The sequence below is a fragment of the Triturus cristatus genome, chromosome 1_2 (genome assembly GCF_964204655.1).
Source record: "Triturus cristatus chromosome 1_2, aTriCri1.1, whole genome shotgun sequence".
NCBI classification, from domain to species: Eukaryota; Metazoa; Chordata; class Amphibia; order Caudata; family Salamandridae; genus Triturus; species Triturus cristatus.
The window spans coordinates 79,794,965-79,818,371 of NC_140580.1; positions in this window are offsets into that span (position 1 = coordinate 79,794,965).

The window sequence follows — 23,407 nt, forward strand, 5'->3', positions numbered from 1 at the left end:
GGAGGGGACTTGTGCCCTGCGTCTTGGTGGTTTTGTCACAGTTGTCGCAGGTGGTGGTGGTGGTGGTATTGTTGCTGGAGGAGGTGGGGATTGACCCTCCTGCGGAGTGTCGCCATCTGAATCAGCCGGTGTTTCAGAGATGATGAGGCGCCCACTGTCATCCGAATCGCCAGGAGATGCATCTGTGTGTGAAACAGTGCATGGTTAGTTTGATTTGAACTACATCTGTTTTTTATTCGGCATTAATGTCCTACTATGAATTACATTATTTGACTCTATGTTTTGCCTGTCCTGCTGATCTCATTTATTTTAGCATTTATGACTATACTTGCACACTTGGCTGACATGACTACGACTCCCATGATGCAATACTGATGTGAGGGCATATGGGTTGTGCACTTCTGCCTGCACACTGTGATTGGGCTGGGGGGATGGGGATGGGTATACGATACGCAGAGTATGGGCGCAGGCATGCATCTTACCTTGTTCAGTGGTGGCTGCGCCGGAGGTGTCCATCTGCGGGCTCGATGGTCCCCTCGACTAGCTCCTCAAGGGTAGTGTTTGCAGGCACTGTGGATGGCCCCCCTCCTGTGCCAGCTGCCTCCCTGACCCTTTCTGCAATCCTCTCCTTGGCCCTCTTCCTGAGGTCATACCACCTCTTCTTTAGTTCATCGATGCTGAGGGGCGTCACTCCCACGGCATACACCCTCTCCCTGATGCGAAGCCAAATTCTTCTCTTCTCCGCCTCGGGCACCTTGAGGGACAGCTTACCGAACAGCCTGTCATGCTTGCTGCTCACCCCCTCAATCAAGTGCTCCAGTTCCCTGTCAGAGAACTTTCTCTTCCTCTTCCTGGCAGTTTCAGCAGTGCCTGGTGCATCCTTGTCCATCCTGGTGAGGGTAGGGTGGATGGTTTGTGAGTGAGGATTCTGTAGCCTCAGCCTGTGTCCTGTGCCTCCTCCTGTGAGCTCCTCAGGCGAGTGAATGAGGGTGGGGCAGCTTGACTTCCTGGTAGTGATGTCATCAGGCCGCTCCCGGAGCGACCCGTTTATTGCGATTTCGCTATTACCGAATTCGCTAATACCGATTTCGGTAATACCGAACTCGCAAATTGCTAATCGCTGTTTGCTCTACTCACTAATGTGGATTCGGTAATAGAAAGCGATTTTTAAGGAATCGCTTTATATTACCAAATCTGTTCATGCATTCCGAAATGCGATTCCTTAATAACGATTCTTTATTTCTTGCTAATAAGGAATCGCTTTTCAGAATGTTGATGCATGTGCACCTGTATGTTTTAAAATTATATTAACTGTACAACACACTTTTGATCTGTGCAAATGTATTTGATGTTTGAACCTGCTGGGAAGGGGGGTGTAGCCAGGAGCATGATGGGAGTTGCAGTCACAGACAATCCCCAGCCACCCACATGGCCCAGCAAACTCACACAGAACCATAATCGCTTCACAGGGAGTGGGAATGGACAGACAAGATATCTGACACTGGGCCTGAGAAATGATGTGGCTGACAATCACACATATGCACTGGCCAAACAAAACCCAGTCGCACACACAGCCATTGCAACCATATTTTCAAAATCATTTTCTGGGGATGCAGTGTCCAGGGGTGCCCCCTGGCCGGGCAGGGGAGGTGTGCCTTGCAGATGACAAATGTGGAGAGCCATATATGGTACATTGTACAAAACACACAGGAACTCACATATACATCATTGACAGGGGACATCTGACAGTGAATGGAATGGACACGCCAATATAGCCGACACCATAGCATGTTCGCATTCACACTAGGTGCTGTTGTGAGCTGCATTCCACTCCTACATTGTGCTGAAACATAGGCATCCTTCACACAACACACCACTCACTGACATAGACAATGTAGACACAAGGTCAAACCTGGATAGCATTGGAGGAGACATGCTACTCACAGCAGCCAAACTGCAACACACACACCACCGGCCCTCACTGTCATGAACATAGAAAAGCTTGCTACCTTGCCCAATCCATGTCACCATGGAGAACATTGACAAGTCAAATCACATATGCACGTACAAAACTCAGCACCAGACTCATTAATGATGGTGACATCATCACTTGTATGAAATGAGATGGGAACTAGGAACACTGTAAAAACACTTCCTCCAAAGAGATCAAAGGCATACCGGACTGTGACCATGTCGTACCAATACACCAATGTGGCATGCAAACTCTGCTACCACACAAGCCCCAATAGTACAACATATTCCCAGTGAAATAGCACGTATGTCCTTGTTAAATCTCACATGTGTACAGGGATGACACACCTGTGTCAGCAACGTGATGGCCCTTGAGTAGTAATGGTCATGTACAGACAAATCTATCCATGAGCTGGGCATGAACACACTTCGACAGGCACATTGAAATGTTTCTTTTTGGCTGGGCAATGTGCAACAACAATATCATTCTCTGTCCGTGACAACCCGGAACAAAGCAGTGTATAGGCAGGCATCCGTTCGTACAGTAGAAAATGTCATGATTGTGAACCATTGATGCCTGTAGAAACATAATTTACTTTGTGTGTCTCTTCCAAACACAGGTGGTGCTGGGGACACAGCACCAAATGAAGAGGATTCCCAGTCCCAGACTCTGGTGGACACTGAGGTCTCTGGTTTGACTCTGTCTCTGTCCTCTTCGGATGACGACGAACAACCTGGCACCTCCGGTGTGAGTCATCATGCAGCACCAGCAGCACCAACATCTGCACCCCCTGTACCCACGCCTCCAGCATCTGTAAACAGACAGGGCACCCCCGCCAACACGGACAGACCAAGGCCACAGAACACCGACAGCACAAGGACACAGGACCCCCCGGAAGCTACAGCCAACATCACCAGCAACACCACCCAAGGGGTCCCAGTGTCACCTGTGCGTGCCGCCGCTGGCCCTGCCCGTGTGGATAGGGGTGCTGGGAGGGGTGGGAGGCGAGGGGTCTGGACTGCATGATGACCCCCAACTGGCACGCATCATAAATGCGTACCAGGATAGCACCGGAGGATTTGGCCAGGTAGTAGGGATCCTCAAGGACATACAACAGGAGCAGGTTGCCCACCATGCCCGCATGGAGGCAAAGTGGGATGCACTTACTGCAGTGCATCGGGACATACTCCAATGCCTCTACCAGATCAGCACAAACATGTCCACACCTCCCTGTGTGGCCACAACATCTGTTGTCACACCATCTGCCAGTGCCACAGGGAGGGAGGAGGACTCTGGCGGAGAGTCCCCTGCACCGCAGAGGCCTGCACCTGAGGATCCCCCCCCAAGAAGAAGAGGGGTCGTCTGAAGAAGGACATGTGAGACGCAGATGTCCCTGCACATCCCCCAGGGCCTCTAAACCTGTTCTGGACAATGTTCTTTGTGCGCAATCCGTTCACCTTGTCCGATCGGACACAACTCGCCCACATGACATGGAGGGTTCATGTTGGTCCAATGTAGCAGATGACTATAGACTTTACTCTGGACATTTCATCTACCAACACTTCCAACTCTACTATGAACTTTGGATTCTAAACGCAATGTACAGCACCCACCATCCTGTGCACTTTCCTCACACATGTTCGTAAATAAACTCACCAGTACACCATACTTGCCTCTGTTGTGATTCCAATTTGTCATGTGTCGTGGAGATGTTGATCTGCTAATCAACACAGTGCATGCCAAATACTACAACAATGTGACCACCGTTATGTGAGTCATGGTGATGTGACACATGTGAGGGAGACACACCACTATGGCACCACAACACATACTCACCATGGCCATGTTACTCATCCCACACAATGATGTTGACCTGAAACACATTGGTATGCACAGACACACCTATCCACAGTCAGTGGTAACAAGTCCACAGGTGAGGTAAGCAAATGTCCCTCAGATGTGGGAAGACAGATAACGCACCTAACAAAGCATAGCACAGGTTCATTACACATCAGCAACATGTTTATTCCACAATAGTTGCAAGGCAATTGCATGTTACGGTGGACACACGGTCACAGAGTGTCTGAGAATTGAAGTCCAGGGGTGTGTGGCACATCACTTGATGGCAATTGACTACTCCCACACTGGTGTTGGATTCTGGGTGTTGGGGGTCACTGTTGACCAAACAACAGGCAAAGTACCCTTGGAAGGACAGACACAAGACACAGTCAAAAGCACAGCAGAACAGGAGAGAAATGCAATACACATGCACACAACATGTCACAAGAAACCTACACAGAAACAAGTTAGCAGCACTACACTATTGTGGAGTACAGACCACCTGAATGGACACATCACTGCAAGCATCCAGTCAAGTGGCACACAGACACACTCAGACACCAACAGAGCAGCCACAACACATTTCAGGCTAACTCCATACATTGACATAACAACCCTGTAAAGTCACATTCAGGTGAAGAAGTTGTTGATGAGCTATGTGCGGACGTCACCCTCATCTTCATCATCACTGGCATCGTGGTCCAGGCCGGGATCCTCTACAGGTGGCGGAGGTCGGTCATCGTCATCATGGATGAGAGGCACCTTCTTCTGCACTGCCATGTTGTGTAGCATGCAGCATACAAGGATAATTTTGCACACCTTTGCAGGGTCATATGGGAGGGCCCCTTCGGTCATGTCCAGGCCGCGGAAGCAGCTTTTCAGGAGAACAAATGTCTGCTCAATCACCCTCCTGCTCTGACCATGTGCCTCATTGTAGCACATTTCGGATGGTGTCACTGGGTTCCTGAGGGGTGTCAGCAACCACGGTATGTTGGGGTATCCGGAGTCACCTACACACAAACAATTGAACAATTAGCTGAGTTTTGTTGGAGTGCGGAATACAACATTGCCAAACACACACAATGGTAAACAGTCAGTACACACCGACAAGCCAGGCTCACTGGTCTGGCATCTGTGACATCAGCGTTGCAATGCGACTACTTCTCATGATGTTGGCATTGTGCGCAGAACCGGGGAAACGTGCACACACATGTGTGATACACATGTCTGCAAGACATACCACCAGAGCATTGATCAAGTGGAAATGTTTCTTGTTACGGTATACCTGCTCATGTGCCTGTGGTGGTATCTTGGCCACATGTGTACCATCAATAGATCCGATGACGTTCGGCATCCTCCCCAGTGTATAAAAGGCATCCTTTATTTCAGGAAGTTGAGCTGGGCCAGGGAACTTGATGTGCAGGTCAAGGAAATGCAACATCCCCTCCAAGACATCGCGTAGCACACGACTAAACATTGTTTGCGACATACCACCAGCAGTAGCCACAGTGTACTGGAAGGTACCAGTAGCAAAGAAGTGCAGGACTGCCATCACCTTCACCTCTCGGGTCAGTGCTGTAGGGTATGTCCGGCCAGGTAGCAGATGTGGCGCCAACTGCTCTGCCAACTCCTCAATCAGTGGTCTGGTGAAGCGGTACCGTCAGATGCAGTCGCGTTCCTGCATGGTTTCAAGGTCTGGGAACGGTCGATGGACAGCTGGTGCCCTGCAGAACAGAGATGCACAAAGGAAGATTGTCGGATCATCCACCAATGTGGCCATGACCAAGCAAAATATCACATGATACATCATGACAATACACAATGTACTGAGGTGTGTGCTGATGGGCATGGACACATATGTCACCTACATGGACATCACCTCACATCTCAAGCTGTGTCACCCTACCTATGTACTGCTGTGACGTTACAAACACACACCACAGTGTCAAGTGAGGTCTGATGTCTCCCAGGCATCACAGATCTTTGCCATGCAGATACCCAGGGTCCCTGTATTGCCACATCGACACTGGCATGACATGGCGTATCACGTACACGCCACAAGGCAAGTGTGAGTCCTACCGGTAGTGGCCACTGTTGTCTCTGCAGGCCCTACATTTACGTCTCTTAGACACACACACCACATCAAGATTGCTGCACAAACCACATGGATGTGGGGACTGTCTCCCATTGGGCACATTTGATCAGCCACATCTGAGACACAACATGCACATAGACTGTGGGTGTACATCAGAATTGTGGCTACAGGTCTCACTGTGACGTACATGCCATCACCCCCAGGACTCAGGGTGTATGTGACATGTTCTAAACATATCCAATATGCAACTGTGTCCATGACTCATGCCCATAACTGTAAAGTTGCACATCACAGTGGTAATGTGCACAACACACAAAGGATTCTGCCCCCATGAAGACATGCACAGCCTGGGAGTGGTTGAACCAAAGTGCCAACCAACAAACCAAATGTTGCCCCCCCCCAACACACAGGGAATGCAGCCTCACATGCCATGGGACACTGTGTGGCCAATGCTGTAGTGTGGTAGGCGTGCACATGTGTCCCTGGCAAGTAATTGTGTGTTGAAGACGTCAAATAGTCACACCAATGAGCTCCGACGCAGGTGACAATGTGTAGGCATTACACGGTTCATGACCGAGCCGTGAGTACGGTATGCAATTGACTGTAATGAGGTCCGACGCGGGTGACAATGCGTACGCATTGCACGGTTCATGACCGAGCCGTGCGTACGCTTTACCATTGACTGCAATGAGGTCTGACGTGGGTGACAATGCGTACACATTGCACGGTTCATGACCGAGCCGTGCGTACGCTTTGCCATTGACTGCAATGAGGTCCGACGCGGGTGACAATGCGTACGCATTGCACGGTTCATGACCGAGCCGTATGTATGCTTTGCCATTGACTGCAATGAGGTCCGACGAGGGTGACTATCATGCATAAGTGTCAGGCAGGCATGGTCTGGGGCAGGCGTACGCCTTGGCCATTGAATCGTATGGAGACGGGTGCATGTGTATTTTCAAAATACGCATTGTACAGTCAGTTGACCGAGCCAGGCACACCCATTGGCTCTGGACTGTCATGGAGACGGATGCAGATTCAAACCTTGTACGAGTTATGCGCTGAAAATTCAGTTGGATGTCTACAACAATGTTGCAATTCCTAGGGTTTTATGAAGGTGAAGATTTGAACGATGCAGAAGACGTGTACGAGTCGTACATTTCCATGGATTGGCCAGATTCAGAGAATGCAACCGTGTTGGACCTATCACTGGGGACACATGGCACAGAGTCTGCCTCTGCAGCACAGATATTAGGCTGGCTGCCCCAGGGAGCTCACTTGCCTGCACTACATGCTACAGGACCACATCCCTGCTACCACTGCTGCTGTCTCTGCATCCTCTGGCTACTGCTATGGCACGTACTCTGGAGAGGGCCCCAGCCTTCACTGAGGAGGAGATCCAGGCCCTGCTGGACGGGCTCCTTCCACAGTACAGCAAGCTGTATGGGAAACCAGGGGAGCAGGTGAGTGTGCAGTCCACTGCCTTCCTAATTATGCATATTGTCTGACTAGCAGTACTAGCAGTGTGTACACCAGTGGCAAGCATACTCACTGAGTACTTTCATCCCCCAAGGTGAGTAGGTACATGTAATGAACAGGTGTTCTGCAGCTAAAGTGCATTTGTGCAAGCGTAAACTTCCCAGGCATTATTAACATGTCAGACATGCAGGTCATTTGTCCTTTTCCATGGGTGCACTACCTGTGTCATTCATTTCCCTTTGTGATGATGACATGTTTATCCAAATGTGTGCAGCACAAATATGGGGCATGTGTGTTAATGGACTTTTAACTTTGTCATCCTCACAGGTTGATGCCCACCAGAAGCAGGAGATATGGGTGACCATCGCCCGGGCAGTTCGTTCCGTGGGGGTCTACAAGCGCCAGATCCGCAACTGCCAGAAGAGGTGGCAGGACCTTCGGGGCTGGACCCGGAGGATCGCAAGGGTCCAGCTGAAGCTGTCGCCTCCTCGCAGGAGGGACGGACACCGGACCCTGACCCCCACATGCTCCGGATACTGGCGGTGGTCTTCCCGGACCTGGATAGGCAGCTGAAGGCCAGACAGCAGCAAGGAGGGGCTAAATCCATGCCTAATCTGTGTACTATGTCTGAAATGCTAATTGCAGTCTTTTGGCCTGGTCACACTTCCACATTACGTAGGTCTTGTAGTCCAATACTCATGTCCCTCAATTGTGTGATGCACCCTCCTCATCTGATCCACAGGTGTGGCCCCTACAGTCTGTTGCTTGTGTCACTAGGGCACTGTGTCCCTGCAGTCAGCTATGCTTCAGCTTCCGGACAGCATCTGTTCCTGTGACTCTGTTGTGTGTTTCATGGGTGGGTCAATTGTTTACCTAATGCCTGAGTTCTGACATGTGATCTGTGTGTGCCCTTGATATGTGTTCCAATTGCTGGTCTGACTCGCCACATGTGGCTGGGGTATTTCAAACAAATCCATGCAGCAGGGGACTCCAATTTGTGTGCCTCAGGAGTATGTATATCAAGTGTGTCACACTTGCTTAGCCACCTGACTATTGTCCAGGGCCAAACACTGTGTCACGAAGACCTGGGCAGCCATGCCTACTCAAGGGCATTTAGAAACACTCTGTAATCCCACTCCTGTGTATCAACTTACAGCTTGTGCTTAGTGACATGTGCCTTCAGGTGTCTGCCTCTGTGTCATTATGGTGTGGCTTCCTGTTACGTACAACTGGGGTGTTCATGAGTTTGAGGGTCAGCAGGACATCTGAGATGTGACTATGAGAGACAAGACCTTTGTGACATATAGGTGTGTGATCATTTGACAGTGAACAATGGTGTATGCAACTGTGCACTTCAGGCAGCTGGGTTACTTGCACAGCAGACTGTGATGTGCTAATGTACAGGGAGTTGTGTTCGCAGAGACTCATATGTCTGATTTGTTTGATGTGGGGTCTTCTGTGTCCGGGATATGTTGTTTGCAGGGGATGGGCAAGTGCGCTTGTCAGCTGCAGAGTTTGCTTTACCCCTGAGCTATGATTGTGACACAGTGCATACTGTTGTTGTCTGGATGTCCTGCCCCTGTGACAGTAGACAGTGTTGACTGACTTTCCAGGCATGCCAGTGCCATGGCATTTAACTTGCTATGAGTGATCCTGCATTGTGTTCAAGTGTGCTCCATGCACCCCATTGTGGCATTGACTATCAGGACATGAGAACATCATAGTATGTGTTGCTGGCATGCATCACAAGCATGTGAAATGAATCTCTGCCCATCCCTTCATCCGGACACCTGTACTGAATCAGTGGCAAGAGATGTTCTGTGTGTATAGTGACATACTCCTACATGTTCACTTGCATGTCTGGAAAATGTGTGGGTGGTGCATGTCGGCACATTGGGGTATTAGCATCCAACAGACATATGGGTGCAAGTCCAGGAGGGATATGAGTGCCATGGTTGATGGTGAGACTGACCATTGGCTTATTCTAAACAGTGTGAGCACTTTGAGCAGTGTTCAACTGATGATGCCAGGGCTTGCCCTGTGATGTGATGTACTCACTGTGGTGTGTGCAGTCAGTGCAGGTGACTGATGTTGTTCTCCTTTTTCCTATTTCTGTCCAGATACATCCACGGCCACAGGAGGGGACAGCTCCACAGACCAGGAGGAGCCACAGAGCCTGACTGGGACAGAATGCGAGAAGTCGAGGGGACCCAGTGGCACGGAGGGCGAGTGGAGCCACACCGAGGAGTCCTCAGCACCATCCACCCCAGCTGAGGGCCACAGCAACTCAGAGGATGACTCCCTTGTAGAGGCGGGTGTCAGCAGCTACCAAACCCCAGCTAGTGAGGCTGTGCCCGCCACCACCCCCACCACCACCCTCCCATCGGCTCCCATCCCAGAGGTCCATGGAGGCTCACGTGTTCGGGAGCATGTCTCCTTTGTGCCAGGCACCGCACCCCCTGCCCCTGTGTCCCCTGCTGCCCTGAGTGAAGAGTCTGTGGACTTACGGAGGACCAATCAGTCTGTGGCCTCCTCAATGGTGGCCGCAGTGTCCCTCCTCCAACAGTCCCGCACCCCTCCTACCCCTGCACCACCCACGATTCCTAGCACCCTACCTGTCCCAAGCACACACACACACCTGCACATTCTCACAAAGCCACAGATACGGGCAGCACACAAATACCCAAACCAAGGTCTGGATGTGCACACAAGTAAGCGCAGGGGACTGATACCACACTCACAAGGGAGACACACACAGTCATCCACAACCACTCCGCATTCCTCCGATACCTCTCGCTCCCAGCACCCTTCCCTTGCCTCACCTGCGACCCCATCTACACAGAAGCTCTTCCTCTGTGACCTTGGCCTCTTCCCCACCGACCCAGCAGATCCATTTTACAAGGGGACGAGGAAGTCCCCACACACAGAGGGGAGTGTCCCTCACACCGGACACCCTCCCCCAGGCGCAGTCAGACTGAGGCCTCCACCCGCAAGTCCCCCCTGAGCCAGAAGAGCAAGACCCCATCCCCGCCCGCAGCTCCATGGCGAATTCTCTGTCCTCCTTCCCCCAGGCCACCACTCCAGAGGTTCCCCTGCCACACCCTGCCCCAGGTTCCCCCACCCACAGATACACCATCCCCAAAATGCTGAGGCCCTCCCCCCCTACCACTTGCTCTTCCACCCCCGGTCAGACGGTTAGTGCCACTGATGTGGGGACCATGTCCCCCCCTCTGTCCTGCTGACCTCACCTGAACCCCATTCCGCTCCCATTGAGTTAGGCACTGCAGTGGAGTCCACGACCACCCCGTCTGACTTGCGCACTGCAGTGGGGACCCGATCCACTCCATGTGACCTGTCCACTGCAGTTGTGCCGGCACCCACCCCATCTGACTTGTGCCCCACAGTTGTGACTGCACCCACTACTTCAATCAGCTCCACTGCACTTGCCAGTGACTCTCCTGCATCCACCACCTCTTCACTGCCTCCTTCTGCTGTGCCCTGATCCTGTCCCTGCGGTGCCTGGCCTGCCCCCATGTATGCCCCTCCGAGGGGATGTCCACTGTCCTTAGCAGTGCAGGCAAGCAACGTGTGACAGTTGTCACTCAAGTTCACTTCTTGTCATTTGATAATGGACTGGCAATTGGCCTTTGTTTTGAACGGACGTTTAATTTTTCATCTGCTGAATAAAGCTTTTTTCTTTATCCTTGTGAATTTGATTTAGCTGTACATTATGTTGATGATGTTTACCATGACCCTGCAGTTCTAATGCTGGATTTCCAATGTTGAATACTGAGGTGTTGATGTGAGATACTCCATGTGGTCCATGAGATATGTATCCTATTCTGGTCGGTATCCATGTCATCCTTTGCAGCTAACTGGGTGTGTTATGATTAACAATTTGTGAGCATCTCTGTAAACATTTAATTTGCATGGTTACAACTGTGGCTTGCACACAAGCACATATAATGTGCTTCCCATTGTCCAATTCGTCTATTTCCCTGACTGTGGGCGCATCTCCACTGGACCTGCAGGTGTGGGTATCATTGGTGTAGGAGCAACTGGGTCCTCTGTGCAACTTGCTGGACATATGTATTGAGTATGTGCAGATGACTTAAGGGAGACTCCCGTTCCCAGGCTGTTGTGACTAGAGCCTTCATTGTGTGGTAACTGTTGGCTGACTGACCAAGTGTTCTGCTGACATGACTGAGACATGCTGGGACTATGTTTGGCACAGCTGAGCTTCCACAGGAGTTGAGTCCCCTCAAGTAAGTGTGTTGTTCCGTGACATTGCCTGGGCCCATGGTGTGTGTTGTGTGAGCATGTGTGTATGTGTCCACATCCCTTTTCATACACAGGCAGTGTTCCCTTGATATGTTCCTGTTGTTGATGCTTGCTGAGTGGTACTGTGTTCATCCCACAACTTTGCCATGGGCTACCAGATGTGTGGGTGCATGACACACTACTGTTAATTGGTGTTTCATCATTGGGATTTGTAAGTTCTGAGTGGTGATGATGTTGGCAGACGCAGATGGGACACAGTCAGGGGTCCCCAAGGCACTTGTTTATTCGCAATATCATGTAGTTGTCCCTAGGTGGTTCCTTTCAGTGATTGAGACATGTGTATGTGTGTGTGACTGCTCCCACTTGTCCGGTTCAGGGCTGCAATGTTTGCAGGTGTCAGCATGTGTGCCTTGTTGTTCTCCTTGGCTTCTGCATTTTCCTGGGACTATGGTAGGTATTCCGCAGGTTACGTGAGCTTTGACATCATGGCTATGTACCGCATACTGTGCAGTATGTCTGTCATTCACCAGGGTTGTAAACTGTCCTTGTGTGATGAGTCTGTGCACCTGTGTTTGTCATGGGTGCATGTGCAATGTCACCTGTCCATGTGGGCTTCACAGATGCATATTGGTGCAGTTCAAGGTGTGTGGTGTTGAGGGTGGACTGATGTAAATGTTTGCATGGATGGGCCCCTAGCTCCCATTTGTCCATGGATGACGGGCCATGCTGAGCGATTTGTGTTTGTGTATGTGTGATGTCTGTTTGTGGCACAGGACACATGTATGGGTTTCACAGTTTGTACGACATCAACCTTTGTCAGCACAGTGGAGGTGTCATGCATGCTTGTGTCACCCCAATGTCTGGTTCCTAGGGGTAGTGATGTTGTGTTTCAGTCTCCTGCTGTGTTAGTTGGTGTTCATTCCAGCTTGTGTCACATGTGTCTGTTGTGCTCCCTCTCATCTCAAAATGCCTGATTACCCACTAAGGGGGGCCCATTGATGGGTTACTTTTGTATGGCACTGTGTCCACATCTGTGTCAATGTGGTTCAGCCCCCCTCATGTGGTGTGTAGTTGCCTGGGGATACTGAGACATTCACACACACATGTTGTGTCAGATGTGCAGTGTGAGGTTGCCTGTTTGTGTTTGTGCATCTACACCGGTGCATTGGTATTGCTGTTGTGGGCCATTGTCTGGATGTTGTTTTTGTGATTTTCCCTGCTGTCCCTGTGAGTCACATCACATCATTCTGCACATTCATCCTGGTTGTTAGGTCCCATTGCTGGCATGGAATGGGAGTTTGTGACCTGACACCTACAGTCTACACAGGTTGTTTTGCTTTGTGTGTCTATTTTCGAGTATGTGTATGCTTTGTGATGGTCACTTCTGCTTTTGTGTCATTGTACACTGTATGCATTGTCAGCCCCCATGGGTGGTGCTTGTCTGCACATGGCCGAGAGTATGTTAGGTTATCACAGCACTGTTAGCCTCACCACATCTCTGTGGGTATGGGACACAACCACTACTTTGCCCCAAAAGTGTTTCATGTGTTTGGACCAGAAATCATACATGCTGTTTGGCATTTGCAGCTTTGTCCATAATGACACTTACCTTTTGGTCACTGTGATGAGGGGGGTTTTGGACCCCATCACCACAATGCTCAACATCTGCTGCAGTTTGGAAGCACACAATTAACTTTTGTTCTACACAGTGAGGGGGTGTTATTTTTACATTGCCACAGTGCTAGTGATGCTTGCCTTGTGTAGGCCACACTCAGTTTTTGGTCACACATGTAATGGTAGTTACATTGTATGTTCGAAGTCATGATCACTGTTGTGGGTATTTGTCACAGACTACACACTGTTGTCATGATGTTAGGGGGGGTGTATTTTGCTGACTTACCTAATGTTGGTGTATGATGAATGTGTGGCGCATCACCCATCCTATGAGTGGGGGTGGCAGTAGTGATTGGCAACATAAGCCCTATGGGTGGGGGTGGCAGTAGTGATGGGCAACAGGTCCCCTATGGGTGGCAGGAGTGCTGGGCAACAGGTCCCCTATGGGTGGGGGTGGCAGTAGTGATGGGCAACAGGTCCCCTATGGGTGGGGGTGGCAGTAGGGATGGGCAACAGGTCCCCTATGGGTGGGGGTGGCAGCAGTGCTGGGCAACAGAAGCCCTATGAGTGGGGGTGGCAGGAGTGATGGGCAACAGGTCCCCTATGGGTGGGGGTGGCAGTAGTAATGGGCAACAGGTCCCCTATGCGTGGGGGTGGCAGGAGTGCTGGGCAACATAAGCACTATGAGTGGGGGTGGCAGGAGTGCTGGGCAACATAGTCCCTATGGGTGGGGGTGGCAGGAGTGATGGGCAACATAGTCCCTATGGGTGGGGGTGGCAGTAGTGATGGGCAACATAGTCCCTATGGGTGGGGGTGGCAGGAGTGCTGGGCAACATAAGCCCTATGAATGGGGGTGGCAGGAATGATGGGCAACAGGTCACCTATGGGTGGGGGTGGCAGTAGTGATGGGAAACAGGTCCCCTATGGGTGGGGGTGGCATTAGTGATGGGCAACATAGTCCCTATGGGTGTGGGTGGCAGGAGTGCTGGGCAACATAAGCCCTATGAGTTGGGGTGGCAGGAGTGATGGGCAACAGGTCCACTATGGGTGGGGGTGGCAGTAGTGATGGGCAACAGGACCCCTATGGGTGGGGGTGGCAGGAGTGCAGGGCAACATAAGCCTTATGAGTGGGGTGGCAGGAGTGATGGGCAACATAGTCCCTATGGGTGGGGGTGGCAGTAGTGATGGGCATCATAATCCCTATGGGTGGGGGTGGCAGTAGTGATGGGCAACATAAGCCCTATGAGTGGGGGTGGCAGGAGTGATGGGCTACATAGTCCCTATGGTTGGGGGTGGCAGTAGTGATGGGCAACATAGGGCCTATGAGTGGGGGTGGTAGTGGTGCTGGCCATGCAACCCCTATGGTGGTCTGTTGCTAGTGGCCATGATATGGATCCCCTGTGTGTGTGTGTGTGACAATTTGCAGGTATGTGTCGTTTGTTTGTGTGGTGGGTGTCTGACTTACCGTCTGCGCTGTCCGCGTCTGTTCCTGATCCGGTATTAAATGTAGAGAACTGGTATGACCTGCGCGATGGGATTCATGATGTGTTCGTCTCGTACACGCTGCTTGTTGCTCCATCTCATACCCGTTGCAAGCTGGTCGGTCTCATAGCCGTGGATTGAGTTGTGGCATGAATCGTAGCTGGTATGCTTCTTTTCCGGATGCTGTCACGTGCCGTACGTGGTAACCCGTCCGGCGCGTAGGAAGTACGCATCGTACTTATCCGGCCGGAAACTGCTATGGATACTGCTTCCGTGCGACTCGGTTCTACGTTCGGAGGTACGGCTCGGAAGGAGAATGAAGCTTGAATCACACCCTACGTGTCGGTTGGGTTTTTGGCAGTTATGCGCATCATACTTCATCAACAGGACGGACCGGCTCCGGGTACGGGTCGGTCACAAGGTAAGGCTACGAACAGCTCTCAGAGAGCTGTCCGACCCGGATTGGTATCGACCCCTATATTTTTGCAAACAATATTTCTCTCTTAGATATATTTAACATCGATATTACTCACCTAAAATCGATTCCTTTAACACCAGAATTTGTATGTCGATTTTTCTGACCCACTATATATTTAACTCGATATTTGTATAATTCTATATTTTTTATTTGTTATTCTGTCTCTGCACCCACACAACACGACATCCTTCAGGAATTCCACAGGCATTATTCTGAAATATACCGAACTCCTGTACAAGCACCGCTTGGGGGCATAGACTAATTTCTCACACATTTACCTCTACCACAGATCTCTGCTGGGCAGCGAGAAGCCATTGATGCTGTCGTAACCACTGCAGATATCAAATTGGTGATACAGGAATTGGCTTAGAACTAGACCCCTCACCTTGTTGATCTCCCCGTAGAGTACTATAGCACCTTTCTTTGTAGTCTAGCTGTTTGACTTGCCACAATATACTGTGAGGCACTACACCTAGGGGAACTGCCCTCAAACCTTCAGGAATCCTTATTAATATCTCTCCCCAAACATAACATGGACCCCACCAACACCTCCTCATACTGCCCCATTGCCATACTGGGGGTGAAGTAAAAAATATTGGGCAAAATTCTGTCAACCAGATATGCACAAATCCTCCCAGAACTTATACAGCCAGATCAAAATGGATTTGTTGCAGGTCGTAGTACTTCAGACAATCTTCGATGTTTGTTCCATGTACACTATTGGGTACAGGACCACTTTCCACATGCCTTATTCTGGACCTGGAAAAGACGTTCGCTTCATTCGACTGGGACTACTTGTTCCAGGTCCTCGCATTGAAGGACATTGGAAAGCGTCTTGCACCCTACACACAACTGTTGTATGCCAAGCCCACTGCCCCAGTCCGGCTAGGGTTATACCTCTCTGTCTCATTCCTAGTCAAACTTGGAACTCAGCAGGGGTGTCCTCTCTGCCGTCTGATTTTCGCAATCACCATGGACCATTAGCCATCCGTCTGCAGAGACGGACAAGGTTGGGGCCTTCCACTTGCAGACAGGATACACACAGTGGCACTGTAAGCAGATGACCTCCTGCTGTGTTTCCAGGATACACATATGGACTTCGCTCATTTGGTAAATGCACTTGCTTGGGGGTTAACGGGGACTTGCCTCCATGGGTGATTTGTATAGGAGGGGCCCCACTTACCTGGTGAGGCTCCACAGTACAGAAGCTGGGCATTTGTCTATATCACTCTCCGCCTGACCCCCTGGTACTGTCTGCCGGGTGCTTAGAGCAATAAAGTCACTATCGCAATTTTGGAGAAAAAAATCCACTAGAAACTACAGGGAAAATTGCTTTGTCAAAAATGGTGGTATTACCCCACCTCTTATATTAGTTCACCAACTTGCCAATGATACCACCTCTCAGTTTCTTCTGTGAACATGACACACTCCAGGTGGAACTCATATGGACAGTGGCCACCGGCAGATATCCCTGAAGAAACTACAACAATCTGTCGGAGAAGGCGGTCTGGGTGCTCCGTCCTTAATTCTCGGCAGCTGACTGCAATGGGGGATTAGGTGGCTAGTGAATCTCATCTTGGAGGAAACATATCACAATGGGCATCTCCTCACTGCTGCTACCATGCAAAGTTTCCTGCTCCAATGCTTCATGCCTGGCTCCTCATACTTCTCACAATTAGCAATAACCCACAAAAGCATCAATAGGGTGTGATTCCTCAAGTGACACATCACACCATATGCTTCAGGGTTCCCATTACAGGGTCTACCCCGATACCAGAGGACATACTTCACTTCAGTCCTGAAGCACTGGCACGAATGGTCAATTGACCACTACTGTCAACCTCTTTTCTGAAGGCCATCTTCTGAAATTTGACCTACTACAGATGGAACACAACCTTTCACCAGGCAAGTTCCTCATCTGTTGACAATTGCACAACACAAGCTACATCCTCAATTCCACATGGGATGAAGTACCACCTACCCATGCCTTCTTTCATGCGCTCCTCACTATAGGGGACGGGGGATCATCCGATCACATGGTTCTATTGAGCACTGGAACCCAAACTGAGGCTTCCCTCACTCCCCTACGTGTGAATTGGGAGGAGGACCTAGTGAGGGTCCTACATGTTGGGGAGGGGGACCAGGAGCAGGCCTTTCCACAAAGTGTCTCCATGAATGCCAGATTAAAAAAAATACAATTTAGTGTCCTCCATCAGGCATATTTAACCCCTGCACAGCTTCCCCACTATTGTCCCACAGCTGAACCCCGATGCCCCTACTGCCAAACTGGGGATGGAGACTTTGGCCACATGCTGTGGTCATGCCCTGCCCTCGATGCCTACTGGAGCGGTATTCATGCTGCCCTGTGCAAAGTTATTGAACTTAAAGACATACTCACCTGGGAGGCTTGCACTGTAGGCATATTTAAGTGAAGGAAAAGGAAATCCATGCGTGCTTGTTTTGTTGGTGGTCTCACCAAGATGATGCTTACACTACAATGGAAGGCCAAGCAGGCACCCCCGTTAGCAGCTTGGCAGAGCGCAATGTGCAAGAAGGGGACCGTAGAGGGGACAGCCCTCTGGTATGAAGAATTGTGACATCTTCACAAAGGCCCTATATCCCAGGAGTGGGAAGCACTTCTTGACCAATGTATTCACCATATGGCCCCGGATGATGCTCCTTCCAGAGAAATATTCCATCATGCGCTGACCCTGTACCCACACGCTATGCAATCGCCTGTACTTACCGCAGGCCCTCTTTCCCTCTCCTCACTCCTGATAGCAGAGATGCACACTGACCCCACCATTCTGACCTGCCGTCTCTGTTTTATGAAAATGAACTGCGATTCTGTTCCTGAACTGAACCCCCACGGCTACTCGTCCAGCCTATATTTACCCACTCCACCCCTTCCCCTCTCACAGGTATTTCTGTTTTATATTGAGGTTATAAGTTTGCATACTTATCACTTAGGGACTTGGGAATGCAACAATACTCAGCCATTTCAATATCCTATGTTACTAGTGTAATATCCACATATTACCATTTATTTTACTGAGATATTTGATTTCGGGATTCCCTGTACGAGGATTCTCTTGTTGAAACTCTATGTTTAATTGTTGAAAAACCCGGCAATAATTATTTTTTGGTAGGCAAAATATGCAATGAGAGCAGCCATAACTTACCATCTATACCATACATTAAAGTAAATGTGTTATGGACAGTTACGACCTAAGATGCTGAGGAACAGTCACAAACCCCACACAGCCACGAAAGCTCTGATGGACCAGGCAGAATTCTTGTTCTATTATAGAACTGCTATGAAATACGTGGCAGAGCCCCAAATACTCACAGAGAGACGGAAAATGCACAATTCCCCCTGCCCTGCTGCTGCCAAAAGCACAGTAAGAATTTTAAAGTACAGCTAACACATACAGATACATAACCACATATACCCACTACAGGCTCGTAATGCTGCAATTTAGCATCTACCTGCACAGGTCTAACTTAAATGCAAGACTAATCTGCATGTGTGCAAATTATCCTCAAATTCCCCGTGAAGCATTGGTACGCCGAAGTTTAGCCTCTAAATCCCAGTCAGCCTGTTTAGTGCAGCATTTCATGCCCAGTCACAGAATAAACATTCCAAATTGCATCCTCCTGCCCAGCCAGACCCTGAAAAATGCCCTGCGCAGCTTTCAAATGCGCAGGTATTTCCACAAAAGGTCAAATTAATTCCATATGACCAGGTTTAGCTTGTGTCAGAACCCTTTTCAGAGGGCTGCAGGACAGGCAGGGGTTAACTGGACCCCACTAATGGTGGCTGGGGCCTTATACTCCTGCTGCCCTAGAGCCCAACCTACTGTGATATCCGCGCAAGTAGACCCAGTCCTACCTTGTAAACAGTTGACTTGCAATGGTATAGTGGGTCAAGAAGTTCAAGGATTTCAAGAGGGAGATGATATTTCACCCAGCAACCCCAAAAATCAGGTCCAGAAATCTCCTCAGCTAGCAGGGTCGGATGGTCAATGGCAGGAAGTAGCTGGGCTTGGTGGTGCACACTCAGGGTCACAGACGGTGGCCCTAGTATTGAACGTGCATCCTCTCCTGGCAAATGAGAGGGTCCCCATGAGTTCACTTAGCTCCTTGGACAACAGATGAAAGAAGCGCTTAGGCTGCAGTCTGAGCCTCCAAGGGAGACAGCCCCTAATCAATACTAATGTGGACAGCCCACAAAGCACAGGCAACCAACCCATGGTGCCCGCAACATAGTCTGACCAGATCAACCTTCAGCATCACACTGTGCTCACCAGGTTCCTCATCTCTAGATTGCTCCTGGGCCTCGCTCCCTTCAGGCTCTCCTCCTCACACGTCATGATGGTCTTGGCAGGCAGGCAAGTTGGTGCTCCATGCTCAGGGCAAGTCTTCTTGGCATCCAGGGCAATATCACCCTGCCCAGTTTGAAAACCAGCAGACCTTGATCTCTGGTCCTGGTTGCAGTACCTCAAGTTATGGTGATCTTGTCACAGCTCTCAGCAACAAGTGGATTTTTAGCTCCTACTTTTATGCAGTATCGCCAGACACAAATGTGATTTATTGTCTGGCCCTTTGAAATTCATGTTGTGGGTGTCGGTCTCATTGAAGTGCCCACTGCTCAGTTCTGTTCTTTGTCCAGAGCCCTTTCTGCCCCAGCCAAGGTGGAACCACAGCTGATGGACCAAGACCCAGGTCACAGATGCAACAAAGGGGTTACACCGTGGTGTCATCCCCCAGCAACATATGCCTCACAAAGGTTCAAACAAGTAAGCCACCCATTTTGCATGATTCTGTGTTCCTGCAGTGTGTACCTTATCAGTCTCACCATCTACTATTAACAATTTGCTGTGCTCTGATCCCAATGTAATTTTCTCCAAAGCCCCAGGAATGTCAGCAATCCATATCCCCTGTCTGTGTCTGCAGTCCACACTTCCATTTTAGGATTTTCTAGGCCCTCGGCATTCCAAAAGGGAACCCAAATACCTCCTTGTTATGTACTCTCACAGGCATACAAACAAGGCAATCTTTAGCACAAACGTACATGCACACACTTCACAATGATACATTCCTCTCATGAAGACCAGCGAGTTGTAAATACAGCCACAGAATTCTAACTAAGTGGGCCAGTAGGCCCCACTCCTATGACACAAGAAACAGCAGGCCACTTTGCTGTTCAAGTGGGTATGCTACCACCACCATATCTGTCTTCTGAAAATCTGGGAGAGGGCAGGTGCCTGACCCATTTGTCACAGAAGTGCTTTTGATGCCCCTCCTGGTCTATGGTAGACTGCATTCCATCAAGGTAGGCCTATGTCCCGGCATGCAAGCATTATCTGTTCATGTCACATGACCAATTTCACAACCAGGGTCTCAGACCTACATTCAGCTGTGGCACTCTGGCTAAAGTATACATCCGTTATCATACAGGAGACCTTTCAATCCCAAAGTCTTGAGTATGCATTCTACAGCCTCCCCATGTCAAACCTTCAAAAAAGTGCAGCTTCCCTAAGCGGGTACTGCTGTTACACTTTACTACCACATGGCTGGTCCAACGCTATGCCAAAGACAGTGCTTTATGTGCTAAGCTTCAGTTCCAAACACTGACAAAAATGTTCTAAATTGGTGAACCCAGATCAGAATACCTTTGCTATTTAGGCTTGTTGGGTGATTTTAAGAAACCACCCTTCATTTCAATTTTCTTTAAAAAGTTGTAGCCGAAAGAGGTAAGCTCTAGAGACACTGATACAGTTAACATAAAACTGAGAAATACAGTGTGATGCATGGACCTTTTCTTCCCCCTCCACTGATCTGTTGGATGGTCAGAGGGAGGAAAAACAGCCACCTCTCCTCTAGCCGTCAGCATCAATTAGGCTGCAGGAAAATGAGGGTCAGGAAAAAGGATGCAAATCTCCACCTGTTCTTTTAACCGATATATATCAAAGGCTGTCTGTTTGGTGCTTGATTGCAGAAAGTAGACTAAGTACAGACCCTGCTAACATTCTCACCATGTTGCTCCATGTGACCTCTCCTCAGGTTTCTCAAGAAAGCATCCAGTTTGTAAGAGGAACGTCAGAAAGCGTAGCACTAGAACCTACAGAGATCAGCTGCGGAGTGACCAAGGGCTCCTGCCTGAGCCCCACCCTCTTCAACGTCTACATGGCCCCCCTATAAGCCATCGTCAGAAGCCACAGACTCAAATTCGTCTCCTATCATTTCCTCCCTGTCCTGGAACCAGCTCATCTGGCGTTACAAAAGACCACTGTCAAACCCTTTGTGAGAGTTCTTAGACAGAGCCTTTGTAAAGTGCAAGTGGTGTAGGTGGCAGCTCCTCCCCCTCGTTAACTAAGAGTGCTCCATCCTGCCAACACCTAGCTTCCCTTTGTCTCACCGTCTGGGAACAATACACAAGGCCTAACCTGTCAGCTACACCTAGTCATGTGCCCTAGGATCAGGCTGCAGGCACCGAATAGTTAGGACAAGAAAATGCACAACTTTTTAAAAGTGGAATTTACAGAATTGTGAGTAGAAGTCCGACTTTCCCATTAAAGAGGACTTTAATTGTAATTCTTTAGACACCAAATTCTATCTTCCCACCTGTTCCCAACTGGAAGTTAGTTTAATAAATGTAATAAGGGTAACTCCAATTTTATCCTAAGGAAGAGGCAGACCTTGCAGCAGTGAAAAATAATTAGGAGTTTCACTGCCAGGACTTTTAAAACTGCATGTGCTACATTTCAAGTACGCTGCACCCTGCCATCTGGGCTGTGCAGAAGATACCCTAGGGAAAAAGGAAGGTTTAGACTTGGCAAAAGGTTTATTTTGCCAGGTTGAAATGGCATATTAAAACTGCACTCACAGGGTGCAATGGCAGGCCTGAGATATGTTTAAAAGGTTACTTAAGTGTGTGGCACAATAAGTGCTGCAGACCCACTAGTTGCATTAAATTTAACCACTCTGGTACATGTATTGCCACTTTACTTTACCAAAGCCGCTTATAAGTAAATTAAATGTGCCAATTGGGTGTACGCACATTCTACCATGTTTAAGGGAGAGAGCAGAATCACTTTAGCACTGGCTTGCAGTGGTAAAGTGTGCAGTCCTGAAAGCCAACAAAAACAGGTTCAGAACACAGAAGGGTGAAGGCAAATGGTTTGGGGATGACCTTGCAGAGAGTGCCAAGTCCAACACTATTCAACCAGCTAACCATCCATCCATCCACCGGTCCATCAATCACAAAGAACTGGGAACAGTAGGGGAATATGTGAATGAATTTGAATGAATTTGAGTCTTATAAAGTGAGTAGCTACTCCTATAAGGAGCATCCAAGCGCCTAGAGATCAGAAGCAGTTTACCAGTAGCAGATCATATAGTAGCAGCATCTCATCTAATGCCAAAGTGATTCCATGCTGAGATGGTTCAAGCCAGGAATAAAACTTATTCTGTCACCAATTGACTTCAGTGAAAGCATCAGGGGTATTTTTAAGTGTGTGACCCCATTTACTTATTCACTCCATTAAGATGTAACTGAACAGTTCTTATGTTTGCAAGACATCACACAGCGTGTAAAGGTTTCAGATAAAAAAAGGTGAGAAAATGGATTTTATGGGAGAAATACATATTCTGTACTTTTTACAGTAGAAAGAGTGAACATTAATGGGCCGATTCCGATTTCGGTCGGAAGGGTTCCGACCGAATCGAAAGGTGTCGGCCGGATTCCTTTCTGACCGAGCCATTCTGATGGGCTCGGTCGGAAAGGAATCTGACTCGGATTTCCGGATTATGGACGACAGGCTCGGAGAGCCCGTCCACCGTCCGGAAATCCCTCAGTTCTCCCCTGGCCGCCTCTTTGCGACCGAGGGAGTACGATGGCAGTTTTTCACTGCCTTTTCATGCCGGTCTTTCCGGCACAAAAAGGCAGTCGGAAACTGTCTTTGGGGGCCCCCAGTGGGACCCCCATGGGTGTGAGGCTGCCGAATGTTGGCCTGGGGGCACCTATGGTGCCCCTCTGTGGATCCCTGCACCCGGTGGCAGGCACCTTGGGTGCCGGCCACAGGTTGCAGTGATGAACTGCACCCCTGCTTTTCACACTACAAGCAGGCATTCCGCTCGGAATGCATGCTTGCATTGTGAAGTA